Source organism: Columba livia (genome assembly GCF_036013475.1).
Source record: "Columba livia isolate bColLiv1 breed racing homer chromosome W unlocalized genomic scaffold, bColLiv1.pat.W.v2 SUPER_W_unloc_4, whole genome shotgun sequence".
In the NCBI taxonomy this organism is placed as follows: domain Eukaryota; kingdom Metazoa; phylum Chordata; class Aves; order Columbiformes; family Columbidae; genus Columba; species Columba livia.
In genome coordinates, this window is record NW_027042999.1 from 1,303,450 (window position 1) to 1,316,718 (window position 13,269).

General features: G+C 40.2%; 1 long non-coding RNA gene across 1 annotated transcript in view; it reads left to right on the forward strand.

Annotated features, from left to right (window-relative positions):
* Positions 1 to 13,269, forward strand: part of LOC135577490 (uncharacterized) — a 78,860-nt gene that overhangs the window by 32,336 nt on the left and 33,255 nt on the right. The window lies entirely within an intron of this gene.

The following is a 13,269-nucleotide window of genomic DNA, read 5'->3' on the forward strand; positions in this document are numbered from 1 at the left end:
ATACTTTTAATTCACAGAATATGCTTGATTTAGGACTTCACTATTAGACTTTAAACATTTTACACGCATGTGGCAGTAGCAAGCAGATTGTATGTGATCCGAAAAACAAGACCAAAAATATCGGGGTGGGGGAAACAAGTGTGGGGACACAGCACAGAAATGGCTATGTGCATGTTCTGAAGAGAGATTTGTTATCTAGCCAAGAATAGAACTCTTCTTTCCTGGAACTTACTTAAGTATAAAGCTAATCTCAAGACCACTGAGCTACCGTTTGATGTAGTTCTAGAGGTATTATTGATCACTGAAACGAACCCACTTCATGTCCTCTGAGCCCGCTTTGCAATACAAACTAAAGCACTAAATGGGTCTCTTGGGGCAGTGTTCTTAAAAACTCCAGTCTTGATTCAACTAAAATGTTTACGTTGCTAGTTCTGCTGCTTATATCTCTGAAAGAGGGATATATATCCTGTGACCACACAGAAAAAAAAACTGAGGCAGAGATCATTGGCTCCAAAGAGATTTGTTGCTAGAGCTTGATTAATAACTCAGGAATGCTTGACTTTCTATCTTCTGCTCCAGAACTCCTGAATTTAGCACAGTAAGCTCCGATTACATGAGCAATGCAACATCAGCCAACCTTACCAAAACCTTGCTCAGCATTAGTTTTGTAAATGACTGTGATTTTTCATCGTAGAAATCTCTGCCTAGCAGCACTAAAAGACAAACCAAAAAGGCACTCCCTCATCCCACAGCTCTCCAGCAGCTCTTTTAATATCCTGTCATATTCTAATTCTCTTGTACTTGGTGAGTTTAGTTTATAAGCATAGGCCTGTTTATGTAGGTTATGTACGTATGTGTGTTTAACATGACTGAACCCGCTAGTGTTTGCCTGAGCACCCATGTGCATATAGCACAGGTGCAGTTTTCCCTGTGGAAACGCACTTGTTCTCTGAATGGGCGTGGTGAGGATGTGCAACTGAAATCTACAGAATTGCATGCATAAGAGAGGTTGCAATGGCATCATCAAATCTGTTGAAAGTCATAGTTAATTTTAACCGAAACAAGAGTATGACTGTAGTCACCCTCTAACGTGAATTAGACAAATCAGTTCCTTATTGTGAGTAACACATTGATTTAAGAGCTACATTAGCATCCCGCGATGAAAAGCAATTTGGACTTTTTCAAAACAAACTAATTAAGCATAAAATGTGTATGAAATCTGAAATTCAAACAAGCATTCAGGAATTTTGGGAAGATAAAATCTTCTCAAATGTATTTTGTATCAGTGCAGCTACTTAAAATTCTTTTTAAACTAAAGTACGAATAACAACCAGTTACATGAAAAGTACACCTCAATAAAGAAGTTGCAGATGTTAAAAATGTACATTAAAAATACAAATTTAGCCAAAACTTAATTCCTCATCTTGTACGTGTTCTGTTGGTTTTTCTTCAGAGAATGGACTCAGCTGTGTTTGGCAGTGGACTGGGCAGCTAGCAACCATTGTATAATCATACCTGGCTCCCCTAAACATGTTTAAAAGTTGCATGCTCTCTACTAGAATCATTCTTGCCGAAAGATAATTAATCCATTTGTTGGCTTGAAATCTCCAAGCAGTGATGGCTTTCTCTGCAAACACTTTAACCACTCAAACTCCATTCCTTACAGAGACATTTTACTGTATTCTTTGTGGTGGGCTGATTTTTGCTTTCTGTAATTGAAGCTACTATTTTGTTGTTTACTCTGTGACAGCCATTGCTATACAAGCTAAATAGTTAATATCAAACCCAGATGCTAAATAATAAGAGAGCAATGTCAATAAGCTGTTAACAGAACTACTATTTCATAGGAATTCGGCCAAAGGTTGGACTATTGGTTTACCTGTAAGATGCAGTAAAAGTCAGAAATCGATAAAGAAAAAAGTCAATAGCTTTGAAATTATTTTTGTAATTGTCGTTAACTTATGCATTCAACTTATGCATTTAACTTATGCATTAAAAGGTGTAGCTGGAACAGAGCAGTCAAGGGGAGAGACTAGATGGTACTCTCAGAATGAGATTAGAGCAGGTTCTTAACACACTTATTTGGTTTTGCTGTAGCTGGATTCCTTCAGGGGGTGATGTTTTGTTTGGTCCTTAAAGGAAAGCTGAGGTAAAAGAATGCAGGAATACACGTTTCCCGTGTTGCCAGCCACAGGTGGCGGAGGCAATGGATGTGCTCCTGCTGAGAAGACAGAGATTTTTTTCCCTGGTTGACTGGCTCCAGCTCATCTTGGGGACAGCTCCTTTACGGGCTTTGTTCCCTAATTATGCTGGGGTTGCAAAAGCTCTCTTAGTTTTGTTTTATTTCAAGCCAGAGATGTGTTTATGATGTTGAAACAAGAGAAGATAACCCTTGGTAGTAAAGTCTACAATTAGTCACTCGGCATTTGCATCCTATGCAACCTGTCCAAAACTACGAGAAGTCTGTGTCAAAGGCAAGAGCTTTTAAGTCTCAAGTTAGTGCCTAAATAATAAGGGTCATCCTTGTCCTCCTTCCTTCTTCTCCTACAAAATCACTTTATTTATTTATTTTTTTTTTTTTTTTTCAGGGAACAAAACCAGTATTGTTGCATAAGAGAAGTGAAGCACGTGTAACTGAGACAGAAACTACAACCCTGTGATTCGTTTGAAAGAGAGTCAATACCTAAAATAAAGTTCTGATCTAAGTATGTACCTTTTTCTTGATCCTGAATGCTGTCATTTATTTTTCTGATTCAGGAATCCTTTTTTTTCCCTGGTGTTTCCAGGCAGAAGGACAACTCTTAGTTTTAATTTTTTATTTTAATATTTTCAGCCCTTAATTGAAGTGCAGGAGGAAAACAAATTTTTGATGACAAGTATTATTTTTGTGTTTCCGATTCTGATTTAACTTGGAATTATTATCTGGAAAAAAGTAAAGGTTTGAAAAAAAAGTTGTATCCCTTTTCAGTCTCAGGTTTAACAACTACAGTATTTGAGCAGTCCCACTTGTCTAGGACTTTAAAAATATTCTAGCAAAACAAAAGGCATGAAACTGGGATTTCTAATACAACGTACCAATGTGTTAAACCTCACTATCTATAGTTCTTTCTTAAACATGATTTAGGAAATTGCATAGGTGTGGGGAGATTAAGAAAACAATATTTATATGTATTCCTAGCTGAACACAACTGAGTTTATTTTTAAATTTGTTTTCCACAACTCTGACTTAAACACCTGGTTGTATTTCAGGGGAATGTATACAAACATACGTGTGACTTCAGGTTGTTTTGGTTTTTGTCTTTGCCATAGGAGCTATTTGTTTGTCAGACAACACTAGTTGTATCTGAGAAACAACAGCAGTTTTCATTTACCCTATAAAACCATAGTAAAGGCATGATCAGAGACATACAGGTGCCACTCTGAGTTCTCTATGTTTTCCCAATGTCCGTTTCAAGTTAATCTTACTTTCCAAGTACAAAATACGCGAGATTTTGATTATATATCTTAGCTTTACAGATATACAACTCGCAGCTCTTTCCCACGTGTTCTTGTACTACCCTTACAGCTGTTGCCAGTTTGCTGTTTACATTTATAACTGAATACATTAAATATTTACTACTTTGGCAACAGCAGCAATAGAAGAAAAGCTGAATATCTGTGCGAAGAAAAAAATTCGCCTCCTCAGATAACTACACTGCTGTCCCTGTATGTATAATAGCAGATGCAACCCATGACGGTTAACTGGTTGTTCTGGTTGTTGATGGAGAGTGAGAAATAAACAGAAAGAGAAGCCTATTAGACTAATTATAGTCTGTTCTGAAATAGTCTCTTGTATTCTATACTCTAATTTTAATTATCATTCGAGTAATTTACTGTCAAATGTAGCAAAAGCAGATTATTATTTTTTACGTATTACATATTTCTTCCAAAGAACCTGTAGCACTGCGTTCAGGGGCATTCTCACTCTATTGCAATCAAATTGCATATTTTTTAAAAAAATTGTTATATCTTTGAAAAAAAAAGTCCTAAGCAAAAATTAGGCCCCTGGAAATAGTACATTATGATTCTAATGGGATAAGCTCAAATTTCATCAGGGTTTTCTGTCATAGTCTATCTCCGATGGGGAAAAGCCAGAGCCATGGTAGTTTGTTCATAAGAAACTATATTGAAGCTGTTCTTAGACTAATGCGCTCCTCTGTGAAAGAGTTCATCATATAGCCAAAGGTTTCATGAGAAGGACGATTCTCATTTTATTGTTCCAAGCTGGGAAGTGTAAGTGGCAGAAGTACTATATTTAATCATTATAAAGGTGAGAGTGTTTGACTATCTAATACCTGAATCTCTCTAGTATTAATTATATATTCCCGTTCTGCTGTTCTTTCACTTCTATTTGGAAACAGGCTCAGACTTGGAGTTGCACCCAAGTAAACACCTACCTTCGGTAATTTGCTCCATCTGGATGATGTTTTTACTTTTCTGAGCTTAGGGATGGAGTTACTCGTCTCCTCTTAGTATATTTTACAGTGCTGTAAACTATATTCAACAACAAAATACAGGCAAGTAAAAGACTTTCTAAAGACATAGTTACTTGTGCCTTTTCTCCTTTTTAAATCTATTATTGACGACTTTCTCTACCAACAGTGAAAAAACACGGGAACAAATAAACTTTTGGTCACTTGTCAGGTTTTCTCTTTGCAGGGCTCGTTATACTGTAATTGGAGGGGGATGGAGAGGAGGAAGCAAACAAAAAAGAATAACCAAACAAACAGAAGCCCCCCAGACATTCTAAACTTTCCTGGATTAATTTCTGCAATTCAATACTACTGCAACTCAAAGGAGAAGGTATAATCTTGTACTTACCTTTGGGGGCAGGGGACAGATTTAACAATTTGGGGCTAGAAATAGGTGTTTGTCCTCCTAACAGCATAAGTATAGGTAGCAGAAGTACTATGTTTGGTTCCTTCTTGTTCTAATGTATTTTGTTTAGAGAATCTCTCACAAAGGCTAACAGGAAGATACCATACTTCGACCAGTTTCTCCTACTGAAAAGGAACGTGAGGTGCGCAATATAGATACATGTCTAGCTGGACATGCCATCTATGGTATCGACTCATCATTCATACAAGCAGATTAATTACTTTGGTCGCTGCCGGATTTAAAATGATCATCTGGAGCACAAAATTATTTGCTTCCTGTCCTTTCTGCAAATTTGTCAAGATGAGATAAAATTAGTGTTTTCCCCCCTCTCCAACTGAATGGTGAGATAAATAATATTACATACTAATGACCCTTAGATAAAGAAACCCATTAAAAGACTGATGAATGTTAAATTAGCATTAAACATGCTTCCACCTGTGTGAGTTTTTAAGGCAAGATTAATTCTACGGAAAGGATTCCTTAAACTGCAATTAATTAGTGCACAACTAATTGCTTTGTAAGTTATCAGCTTCATACTTCAGAAGGGAAGCGGCCCATTGTAAAATAAGCCTTCAGCACAGTAAATATATTAAGCACAAAACTAACACCAATCCTTAGTCTTCATTAATAAACCTTAATTAAGGAAGGTTTAAGCTGTCGATGATGACTCATCATCATCATGATTATTATTAATAATTTGAATTCAGAACCCTGACCAACTTTCTTGGAATACTAGTGCTCTACCAGTGTGTTTTTACTGCTGATTTGTTTACAAGTTTATAATACTGAAAAGATAACACTTGCCGGTTTTTGTTGTTTCTAGGAATACTCCCCACCCTTTATCCAACAGACAATCAAGTTATGTTGGCAAACCTTGGATGCTCTTTTGTGTTGGACCTGGCAGCATGAATCTATCTCTACAGCTGCCACCAGTCTTTAAGGTCTCCAGCCTTTTTTTTTCCACCAGCTTTCTTAAAAACAGGAAGCGTGGTTCAGGCTTATGAAACCTCACTAGCAAACTGACAGTCTCCTTCAGTGTTTGCCTCATTCAAATGTGTAATTTCCTTCAAAGGAATTTGAAATTCATTTGCATATGTAATTATGTATGTCTTTATTAGTGTATTTATTATCCACCTGCCTTGCCACAGAAGAGCATGTACAGGAATATTAGTTCCATTTTATGTGATACAAACCTGCTTTTGTGATATTCACATGAGACCCACGCTCTAAGTCTTCCTGTTTGTGATGTTGTGTTGAATTCAACAAAAGTATTTAGATACCTCTTAAACTAAATTACAGATCTATATTACCTAGGTGTGCTATTTGACTCTTTATCTCTTGAGATTTCTAAAGCAAGTCTGAAAGTTCATCTCCGAGAGAGACTATGGTTTAGCTGAAATAGGATTCAGAGGCACGATGCAAAAATGATGGCATTGCCAGCTCTGGAAGGTCAGGTTAGGATATCATGATATGTTTCCTCTATTCTTTAAAGTCTATAAATCTGGACCCACAATCCAGAACATTTGTGGAAAGACAGGGTACATCAGCATGTGGCTTACGATGTGTATTTATCTTTAAAATTTAATGAAACATGCCCGTGTTTGGGTAGAGAAGCCATTGGAGTAGCTTCTTCCAGAGGAAGATTGCACTCTGAGCACTGTCAAAGAAGTTTTCTGTTAACTTCTGAGGGCTTGGTTTTTTTATGGTTTTTGTTTATTTGTTTGTTTTTGCAGAGCAGAAGATTTTATTTCCAATCGTGCATAATGTAGAAGGCGGAACGGTTTCTTAACAGAAAAAGTGAATCACATGACTACATTTATCTTTTTTGAATACCTACATTGAAATAGCCCTCAGTGTAGTCTAAGGAGCAATGTAAAACATTGTTCTTCAAGAAAAGTTCTTATGTGAGAAAATATCCTTTGCAGTATATGCTTATTTGAGATGTTATTACTTTGGAAAATTATTTTTACATTAACTGCCTTAGATCAATGCTTAAGAAAAAATTTACTGGATTAGCATCCTATTTGAACACGAAGGAGCAGGTTAGTCTTGATTAATATAATATAACCTTCCATCTGAGTCCAAAGGTGATATAGACTCTTAACTATTTAGAGCTTTATCATAATGAAGAGAGTTGATGAGGAGAAATTAATAGAAAAACGCTGAAAATTGTGGGAATTCTTCCGCTTTATACCGTTCTTGAGGTTGTAATTAACATGATGAAAAATCGCATGAAAATGACACTATTTTAAAGTGGACATGGCTTTGGCATCTGCCAGCAACTGAATTTAGAGACCACACTCATCAATATGAGTAGAATCAAAATTTCTCATCGATAAACCAAAAGGCATGGGTCCATCACATTTCACTGAAAACCAGGATATATAATAGAACTAGAACTCCTTTTGGTAAGTGATGCATTCTATCATCTGTAGTCTGAGCTGTGGCTTAAAGCAGGGAAGACATAGAGTTTTATGAAGTGGAGACTGCAATTCATGTGTTTGAAAGTAAAGGTTTTGTCACAAGCCCAGGGAAGGAGAAGGACTCAAGCAGTTATAACGACTGGATTGAGTCATTCCATTTGTACGATCAAGTGAACAGAAGAGTCCCGGGGCCATCTGATAGGAGTCTGCATCTCAAGAGGAGGCCTCTTGTTAAGCAAAGAAGGATCTTGTACTGAAAGAGAAGCTGGGGAGAGTGGGAGATACGCATTGTAATACTGGAGACAGTTGCTTAGTTTCTCAGCTAAGAGCATGAGGAGTAAATCCGAGATCTGCAGAGGATTCAGAATGAAATGCTTATTAGCCTGAACAAGAAGCTTACAAGGAATAAACTCCTTTGGAGATAATTAGGGGCATAATGGAAAGGTGAACACTGAGAATGCAGCAAAGGATCTCTGGGTTTGTGGTCCTGGTGGAGTGTTAATAAATCTGCTCTCCAAGAGCAAATCACTGTTGTACAGTGTCAGCTTTGACTGGCTACAGAAGCAAAATCTATTCGATTGGACACGAGCTTGGTATGCTATTTTGAGCAGCCTGCAACAGAATGGAAGCCCTCTTCAATAGCAAGAAATTATTTGCTGCAGGCTGTAAAATCCATTGTGAATAGAAAGGACTTCTTACTTCTCTTTCTTGTCCTTTATATCAGTGTTACATTAAAAAACTTAGTGAGCCAGTAGCGTGCTTAAAGTGCTGTTATTCGGGATGATAGAGACAAGGACAAACCAAGTCCAATTTTAGAGAGATGGGACATAAGGTAATATTATTCCATCCACATCTATTGTGCACAAAGACGTTTCCTCTTCTTTTCAAAGTTCCCAAGCTATAAACTGCTGGGTGCATATTCTGGGAAAGTATCTCTGACTGCTTGGCTACTTATGTGATCTTTGGTAAACATATGCTGCTGATGTCTCCAAGGTAAGAATCTATGTCAAGTGGACATGTGACTTGCCTGGGAATAGCTGTTGGTATTTAAGTGCTTGGAGAAGGTAAATGGAGTATTATTAAATATTGATGTGCACAGCTGTATATGAAGGAGTAAGTCTGCTCAAATAGAGTCAAGCAAACAGTAATGTTTGGCTAAAGGCTAACATGATTGAGTAAAGCTGACTGAGACAACACTTGACAAAGTAAAAAAAAAAAAAAAAAAGAGCTTATGAGGTAGTATTTTGTTTGTTGTTTTAGAGAACAACAAAGAGAAGCATCCTAAAGTAGGCATGAAAGACAACTCTACCTTAGGGAGGAAAGGCATACTTAGAAAGAAGAGGGTAGGTCTCAAATTTCTTTCTTTGAGCTTAGCTAAGTCTTCCTAAGCTTGATATTAGTGTACAGAAAGGGGGGCAGGGGAGAAGTATGTTATGGATGTAGGGGGCTGTTGTTGCTTTTTTGTTTGTATGTTTTTGTCTTGAATATACATTGTGCCATCTACAGAGTGTAATAGTTAGAAAACCTGGAAGTGCCTGTGTTCAGTACTCATGTTCTAGTAGATGGTAACTCACACTTACTATGAAGTTCCTTCTACATGTGTGTTTATCCATCAGTGGTATATATGAAATTGGAAGGTTTACACTAAATTTTTGAGGAAAGGGATATGTGGCAGCAGCCAGACAGTTTAGATATCTGTATCTCACTTTTCTGATGAGATAGCAGTGTTACCATGGAGCATGGAGCTAAGGCAGTGGCCGATCATGGAAAGATTATAATAGTGCTGAGATCCCAAGAGAGGAAGTGAGCCAGTTTCCAGAAGCAATACAGTTATCAGAATTTTTATATTTAAAGGGCTTTTCTGGTTGTGGATGAAGCATGGAAGGATGGAATGTTTTACTGTTGGTGTCTTAAAAAGGTAACAACACCCTTAGCAGTTGCCAGCAGGCTCTTCCAAGCCTGGAATTTGCTCTACATGAGCAGAAACCTCAAGGGAAAAGAATTTTCAGCCTTACTGACCTAAAAGCAGTTTCAGAGTTTTTCCTTTCCTTTCCTCTACCCTAAGAAATCAAAAAGCTGTCTTGAATCCTTCCTCTCTGTTTTCAAAGAAGAAAGTGTTTTCTATGCCACTGCAAGAAGACTTCTGGGGACTAGCTTAACTCTTGCTCCGAAAATGAGCGTTAAAACTAAATACTACACTTTTCAAGTGTAATTAAAGAAAATGCAAATTTAACAGGCAGCTGGCACAAGGCTTCAATGCATTGGACTTGATAAATCTGCATCTCTTATTTACTTAACAAGTAAATCTTGGGAGTTTTGCACAGGTACATGTGGTGGGTTCGATAATCAACGTCTAGGATACCTGCAGACTGGTCCCTGTTTGCGTGGAGACAGTGTGCCTGAAAGTCTGTGTTCGTTAGTACCTGTTGTATCTATGCGTCGCTCCACACGCATGTGAGTCCATGTCTTTCTCTCCACGAGCATGTGAATTGATTTTGTTGCTCAAGTGCATCTGCGCTAGTATTGAGCTCAGCGGAGTGTGTCTGTTGACACTTGGTGTGCGTTGGCTGTGCCTGTGTGTAACACAGCGCAGTCATGATTGCTCAAGTGAACAGAGAAAAGGGAAACCATCTAGGTAGAGGCAACAAAGGAAAGCCGAGGCAGGATTGACGTTTGCTAGACAGAGACGGATTCGCTGCGCTGATATTTCTCAGTTACACGAGAAGAAAGCTGAGTGGTAGATCGACCAGAGAAATGTTTCCGAAGAGGGCATTTAGCGAATGAACAGCAGTGTGCGCAGCTTTCAGGAGTGTGCCTGAAAGGTGCCCAAACCAGCACAGCCTGTCTTCAAAAGCTAGTGCCTATGTGACTGCATTGATGCACGTTCCCGTGTCTGCGAGTGTATAGACAGCTGTTTCATGTTCACACAAAGGCAAGTGGTCCGGTTTTTCTTCTGTGCGTGCACACGCGACTACGTTCTCTCTTGCCGACAGAGGTAGGTCTATGCATGCAAAGCTAAGTGGTACAACACGTTTGCATATGTTTTGGTAAACAATCGAGTGTGCGTTTTCAGGCAGTTGCAGACGTCTCCACAGATCCAGTTCTGAAAGCCCTGCACCCCAGGACTTGAATGTATAAACAACCAATTGCACCCGTGTGCTCAATCACATATTCTGAGGGACGTCTTTAATCTCACAGAAGCACGAATGTATTTGCGTTCAAGCATATATCAGAAACAAGGTGTGAACAGAGGAGCTTCTGGTATTTTCTCTGTTCGGTGTGTTGCAGTGCATTCTTTGTAGAAGGCACTAGATGGCAGCAAAGACCGTGAAATAATTAACCTCAGTCTAACCCTAGGTATTTGCAATTGTTTCTTACTATAGATGCATTGGATGTTAAAAATTCCCCCAAATTGTAATGAATCTGCAATAATTGTGTGAATACAAGCATCACAAGAGCATCCAGTTTTTGGAGCACTTATGGAGCGTGAGAAAGCCAGACAGAGACTGACAAAGCCCCACAGAGCCCAACAGGGCTTGGCAGAGCCTGATAGAAGTCGACAGGGCCCGACAAATACTGACAGCACTTGACAGCAAACAGTGGAGTCTGGCAGGGCCTGAAAGAGGCTATCAAAGCACAACAGAGCCTGAAAGAGCTCACCAAAGCATTACAGAGCCCAACAAGGCCCAGGAAAGCTTGAAAGACCCCAACAGGGACAAACTGAGCCTGATGGAGCCCGACCATACCCAACAGGTCTCCACAATATCCGACAGAGCCCTACAAATCCTGACATGGCCTAGCAAAGCCTGATAGACCCTGCCGAAGTCTGACAGAGCCCGACAAATCCTGAATAAGGGAAGAAAGCCTGACAAAGCCCGGCAAAGCTTGACAGAGCCTGACAGGTGTTGACAGAGCCTGACTAAGCCTCACAGTGCCTGACAAAGCTCGACAGGGCCCACAGAGCCATGCAAATCCTGACAGAGCGCAACAGAGAACAACAGATTTCTACAAAGCTATATCGAGCAAGTCAAATCCTGACAGAGCGTGACAGGGCCCGACTGAGTAGGACAGAGCCCGTAAAGCTGGACACAGTTTCACATTGCCAAACAAAGCCTTACAGAGTCCCACAGAGACCAACAAAGCCTGACAGAGCCAGAGGATCCTGACAGAGCCCAGCAATCCCGACAGGGATAGACAAAGGCTGACAAGGCCTGACAGAGCCTGGGTGCTTGTGGAAAGGTTTCTGCCTGTTTTTCGGTGAGGAATGGTGTGTGTGCACGTGGACAAACAGAAGGCATAGCAACTAGGTTCCAACACTGCAGAAGGCAGAAGGCAAGATTTCCCACGCTCTCTCTTTCTCTCCCTATAACTATTAAACGTTGTAAGGAACTGATCTTTTACTTATGTGACTGTGTACTAGCTGCGGTTCCAGTAACATGGAGAGTTCGATCACCTGAGACATGAATCTCTGTTGCGCTTTGTCAGGCACTTTTTGGCTTAGTTGGGCCCTGTCAATACCTGTCTGGCTCTATCAGGCTTAGTCAGGCACTTTTGATCCCTGTCATACTCTGTCAGGATTTGTTGGGCTTTGTCGGGTTTTCTTGCCATTATTCAGGCTTTGTTGGGCTCTGTCGGGCTTTCTTAGGGTCTATCGGGCTCTGTCGGGCCATGTCAGGATTTGTAGGGCTCTGTCAGATTTTGTCGGGCACTGTAGGGTATTGTCGGGCTCTGTCAGGTTCCTTTGGGGTTGTTGGAGTCTTTCAAGCTTTGTTTGGCCTTGTCGGGCTCTGTAATGCTTTGTTGAGCTCTTTCAGGATCTGTCATGCTTTGATAGCCTCTGTCAGGCCCTGCCAGACTCCACTGTTCGCTGTCAGGCACTGTCAGGATTTGTCAGGCCCTATTGAGTACTGTCGGACTCTGTCAGGGTTTGTCACACTCCATAAGTGCTCCAAAAACTGGACACTCTTGTGGTGCTTGCATTCACAGAATTATTGCATATTCATTACACTTTGGGGGAATTTTTAACATCCAATGCATCTATAGTAAGAAACAATAGCATAAACCTAGGGTTAAACTGATGTTCCTTATTTCACGGTCTTTGCTGCCATCTAGCGTATTTTAGAGAGCATGCAGTCTGTTTCGGTGGGGCTTCTGAGGAGCTTCAAGTCTCAGCTGATCGACCTCTGCACGTTAGCAGCTCTCCTGGAACCGCAACTGGTACACAGTTGCATAAGTAAAAGATTGGTTTCTTACTTACAACGTTTAATAGTTACATGTGGTGGGCTCGACTATCAACATCTAGGATACCTGCAGACTGGACCCTGTTTGTGTGGAGACAATGTGCCTGAAAGTCTGTGTCCGTTAGCGCCTGCTGTATCTATCCGTCTCTCCACAAGCATGTGACATGTCTTTCCCTCCACAAGCATGTGAGTTGATTTCGTCGCACATGTGCATCTGCGCTAGTGTTGAGCTCAGCGGAGTATGAAGGCCTACCTGTGAGAACGATGGGAGTAAAGGAGTATCCGGAGATGTTAAGGATGTACCCATGAGAGAGAAGGGAGTAGAAGAGTAACAATGATGATAGCAAAATCAGCCAGTGAGATGTTACTGCTGTAACTTGTAACCAATAATGAAGAGACACATTAATTGGTAAAACTGTATAAAAATGCACTTGTGGCAATAAAGGGCATCTACTACTTTCATCCTGGAAGAACTTGGTGTATGTTATTTGTCCGTCTCAACCACAACATATGGTGACCCCGACGTGATCCTGCATGAAGAGGATCTCGCATGAAGAAGAGACAGCAGTGAAGCTGTGACAGCCGGAGACGAGCTGTGGAGACGGAGCCCGGTACAGCTGATAGAGCAGCAGGGGGGAGCTGCCGAAGATCCGGATCCTTGAAAAGACACCACGCCAAGAGTTGGTGAG